Genomic DNA, 5,410 nt, shown 5'->3' with positions numbered 1-5,410 from the left:
CTGATTAATCCGTGGCTCTGTGCAGTATGAGGGATATTAAGAATGGACAGTTGAAAAAGGACCTGTCTAAATACAATGAAAGCCGAGAGAACTGTTTTTATTTCACATGAAACAGCTTACGGCTCAAAATATGATTGATTTGATTGCCTTCCGCCCTTCAAATGGTAATTTCCTCAACCCACATGAGATGCCTTTTCAGAATATAAACAAGATTAGATTAGCTCAACACCTCAGCAGAAAATCTCTTTCAGAATACTAACGTAATCGCCCGTTAATTCGCTTTTCAACAGCTTTTATCACCTGTCAGCATCTTTATCAATGCAAGACAATCAAGGGGTAATTGATGCTAATGTTACATACAATTCAAACATATTAATAAATGAACAGTGAGAATCATTTTGACTGTCATCATCACTCACTTGGCTGTTAATCATCATTAGAATTTATTATATATTTATATTAAATTGTGATGTGTGTGAACGAAAAAATTTTGCTCTTAACACTTTGAAGTAATATGAAATATTAGTTCATAACCAACTATGACGGTTAACATTCATTTAAAATATACATATTTGTAATATAATAATTACAACAAAGTTTTTTGCATATCATTAATAGTAGTATATTTGTTTGTGATTTATTTTATGTTAATTAATGTTTGTAACTACTTTATACCTTTAGAAAAGTATGAATATAAAATGCTAAGAAATTTCATTATTTGTGTGTTATACTGAAAAGGTTTTCTTTAAACAATTTTATGTTACAATCACTAATAAATCGTAGAATCACTTACCACAAAAAAGCAAAAGGCATTGAATTACTTAAACTGAAATTTTGAAATTTGTCCAATACATTAATTATTGTAAAAAAATTGCACGTCATTGCAAAGTTACTGTTTTTTGGGGTTTTTTTTCAACTCACACACGTACTTGTACGTCCTTCTAGAATTCTTTAGGCCAGTGTTTGTCTCTTTCGCTCTTGTTTCCCCATGACAGTAGCGCTATAAATGCAACATGACAAAGTCTATTGAGAAGCACGTCTAATAAATTTTTCCCCCTGCTGTAGTGATGTTGCCCTGGGTCCTTGGGATCTGCTCTCTTGCTGAGGGTGAAAATCACATTCCAGTGGCGGAGACGGGTCAACCCCTGCGATTTTCCATGCTCAGCAAGAGCGCTCGGGACTACTCTCTTAGGCCTCAATGACTCACATTTGAATCCTCAGGGAATAGATACTTTACAGCTCATCTCTTAACACACCAGCCTTACAGGACATGCAAATAAGATGCCCTTGAAGTTTCCACATTCATTAAAAGAAATTCAGACATTTGCATTCGGAAACATGGAGATACGAAGACTCGGATGTGACAAGAAGTCATCAGCATAATTATGTATGTTATACAAACCGCCGTTTGCTCCGTGCACGTATTTTTTATTTTTTTTTCTTTGAAATACTGAAGGCATTGCATGACATATCTGGGCTGCTTATTATTTTACATTGCGCCCATTGCTCCTTGACTCTGTCTTGGGTGGTATAAGGTATAAGCCTGAGCCAATATGCTGTTACTGATTTAAAGCGGATTATCGTTTGCTGTCCTAAGCCTCAGTGAAATCCTTTAAAATATTCATATTGGCAGACCTGGATTAGAAAACGAAACAACAGACCTCTTTTTTTTTTTACCCTTGTAGATCTGGTACATATATTTATTTATTTTTTAAATGGCAAAACTTACACAAACACTAGTTTGGATCAATTTCAGCTTCTTTACTATCACCTTAATGCTATTTTCGTAGTTAATGTGTGATGGAGTGCGTGCTGTATCAGCGCTAGATTAGACAGTGCTTAATGCAGCATAAACATAAACATCTGCTGAGTGATTGGCTGTTAACGTAAAGCATGTGCGCTATCATTCCATCCTCCATCACTACATTTATACTCATCTTCACATTACAGCCGTAATCCCTGTTAGCATGAGACTGGAGACAGCAAGGAGGAGAATTTTCAGTATCATGCTGGTTTATTTGAGTCAAGACCATTTATAATGTTATCAATGTCCATATATACTACTGTATTTATACATTTTCTTTCATTCACGTGCATGTACAGTTTATCAGCGTATGACAGGATATACACACTTTTCCCATTTTTTCAATTTTTTGCACACATACAGAACAAGCATTTGTAGGTTTATTCACGCTGACTTGAGCAAGACTTTCTGCTTTGTCAGCAGTCAAGTGGAATGTGCATCAGCCATGTCAAAGAATACATTTAGGTCATGTCAGGATTTCATCAGTTGGAATTCAGCTGGTGTGTGTGTGTGTGTGTGTGTAAACGTGTGGCGTTTTCAGAGTCGAGCATCATGCCTGTGAGCGCTCTTGTCACATTCCTGGTAACTCGAATTATTAATGCGGTGTTGGTCATTCTTTTTCTTCTTCTTCTTCTTAAGAAAAAAAAAATCGCAAAGACAGTTGTTAGAATTTCTTTTGTTGTCACAAAATGTCTCAGGGTCTTGTGAGCAAAGCAATAAAAATTTCACATCATTCAAGTCTGCTCCTAAATGCTGAGTCATAAATCTGCTGAAACAATAACTTTATTCTGTGCCCCCACTAACAGAGCCCCTAATGAGGCATCATCAGGCCTAGAGGAATTCCCATTGTGTATAGGAGAGGTTGGAGTCGACAGGAAGGGGGCTTGCTTCATTAAAGTGTGACCAGGTTTCATGGGGTGTCTGTCTGATGACTGAACATGGTATGTGGCTTTTGGCTTTAGGCTTATCATAACAAGCTAAATTTACAAGTTCTATCTAATCTAAGAGTTTCAAAATACTTGTCCATTGGGCCAAATCTGATATTTATTTATTTACTTATTTGGTAACACTTTATATCGATAGTCCACTTTAGACATATTACTCACAGTAAGTAACTTTGCAACTATATGTCAACCAGCAGTTTTGATGAGTCTGCAACATACTGTCTACTGACTATCAGAAACTTTTTAAGTATATGTCAACTTATTCTAATAACCCTAAACCTTCCCTAACAGTCCATTCTGAGAGTTAGCAGACATGTAGTAGCAAAGTCATGAGAATTAGTCAACATGTAGTTGACATAGTTGAAAAGTTACTTCTAGTTAGTAGAATGTCTAAAGTGGAATACCATAAAGTGTAACCATTTATTTATTTGTTTCTTCCACTGGGTTTGTTTATCACTCGATACTGCCTGTAAATCAGGTTTCACTGTGCATTTAGCTTTAGCATATTAATATAGAATATAAATAGCATATACAATTTTCTTTAGGTTTGAAAAACTGTAACTCATGCCTTAAGAGGCATGCTGAAAAGAAAATGGTGTTGCATTTCCTTCTTGGAATAAAAGTTATTACAAAGATAAAAGGAACATAAAAAAAGATGTATTTCAGTAATCTTTGTTTTGTTTATAGATTTTTTTTTTAAAGTGTATGCACATTCGTCAATGACTAATTTATGCAAATTTGTATATTGTCAGTTATAAAGACAGAAGTCAGATATTATGCGGAGTATACTTTGTATATTGACAGTGCTCTTTTAGCAAAAGTGCCGTCAATCAATAAAAAAATTCTGAAAAAATTCTGAAATTAACTGTGATTAATTGCAATTATTCCCACCTAACATTAAAGTTTTAAAATATACTTTTACAGTATATTGCAATAATTTCACATTCAATATTCAAAGAAACATCACAACACCAGTATTCTCTTAATATTTGTTTAATGGCATCTTTTTGTAACTTGAAGGCATGTATCACTGATCACTTTAGGAAATATTTTTTTCCCCTAATATTTAACCATTGACTTTAGTCATTTAACATTACAATTATAATTAAGCATAACTGTTTTATTTATTATTTTTACATATCTATATATAAACAGAATAAAAAAGTTGTGAATAATACTTATCATCTAGCAGACCACAACAAACAAGACTCATACACACATGCCACTTTGTAAACTAACTTTATAAGTGTTTCAATAAATTAATATGGATAAAATGTATGTTCGTGAAGCATTTGTCTCCTGATGAACAAAGTATCCAGCTAGGTCTTTTGAGTTTGAGACCCCAGATCTAATCCTTAATAGTGGTTCTATTAAAGTGTAGGCTAAACTGATTTGGCTCGCTGTCTGTAATGGAGGGCTCAAGTGTTACGTTTCCTCCATGGATTACATAATGTAATATTCAGAGATACAACAAAATAAAGGATGCCAGAGAACAGTTGTGACGGGAGTGAGCCGAACAGCTGTTTAAATATCCTTAAGACTGACAGGAGTTGAAAAACACGCTCCTCCAGAAATTTTGTCTACAGCTCCATTAAATGCAAGAAGGCAGGGACCTAACATAATAGTTAAATAGCTTCTGATGTAGGCGGCCTGATGCATTTCCCTTTATTGTGGAGTCTAACTCTACAGCTGCTTCCATAACCAGAGATCATACGTCAGTAATTCTTTTATCACTAGTCAGTAAAGTGCTAAAGCGTCATAGTGCAAAAGGAGTCAGGCGGGGGTCTTGAGGGGGTTTTGATTCTCAGCAGAAAAACATATGGACGCTAAAACTTCAGTGAAATGGTAGGCTTCGATGCCCACAACAGCTACACGGGGTCAATAGATTTATGACACCAAGTCAGAGTCTTTGAAAAATGAACTAAAAAGCTTGTTCTCCATCTCGCATAACATGTTCAGGATTCTGAAGCCTTTCAATAAAGGGATAGTTCACCCAAAAAAGAAAACCCTGTCATGTGGGCCTACTCATCCTCGTGTTGTTTCAAACCTTTCTTCAGTGGAACACAAAAGGAGATGTAAAAACGACAGCTTTAGTCACCATTCACTGTATGGAAAAAAAAAAAAGATGAAAGTGAATGATGACTAGGCTGTCAGTCCATAATATACTGCCATATATCTCTTTTTGAGCTCTTCGGAAAAGTCATACAGGTTTAAAATAACATGAATATGACTAGTAAATGACGGAATTTAATAGAAAGAAATATCTCTTTAAGAGCCACGTAAACACAAGTTTGGTTGTTTGGATTTTTTGAAAGCTGCCTCTGCTTTTTTCCTCAACGGCCAAAAATAGATTAATGATAAACTGAATCAAAGTAGAGAGTTAATAGTAGTGACCCAAATCTCTGAACAGACGCGACGATATCATATAACGCAGGCTTAATTTTCAAACTACTTTCGCATCCCTTAATGTTCATGATCCCTCTCAGTCACCGCGTTGCGAGTGACAGCCAATCAGCGACTCTGTCGCTTACACCTCACGAGATTTCAGAGAGAGAGAGAGAGAGAGAGAGAGAGAGAGAGAGAGAGAGAGAGAGAGAGAGAGAGAGAGAGAGAGAGAGCGGTGATGCTGTGCACAGAGGAGGGGAGAGAGAGAGAGAGAGAG

This window comes from Puntigrus tetrazona, chromosome 2 (genome assembly GCF_018831695.1).
Source record: "Puntigrus tetrazona isolate hp1 chromosome 2, ASM1883169v1, whole genome shotgun sequence".
In the NCBI taxonomy this organism is placed as follows: Eukaryota; Metazoa; Chordata; class Actinopteri; order Cypriniformes; family Cyprinidae; genus Puntigrus; species Puntigrus tetrazona.
This window is presented reverse-complemented; position numbering follows the sequence as displayed.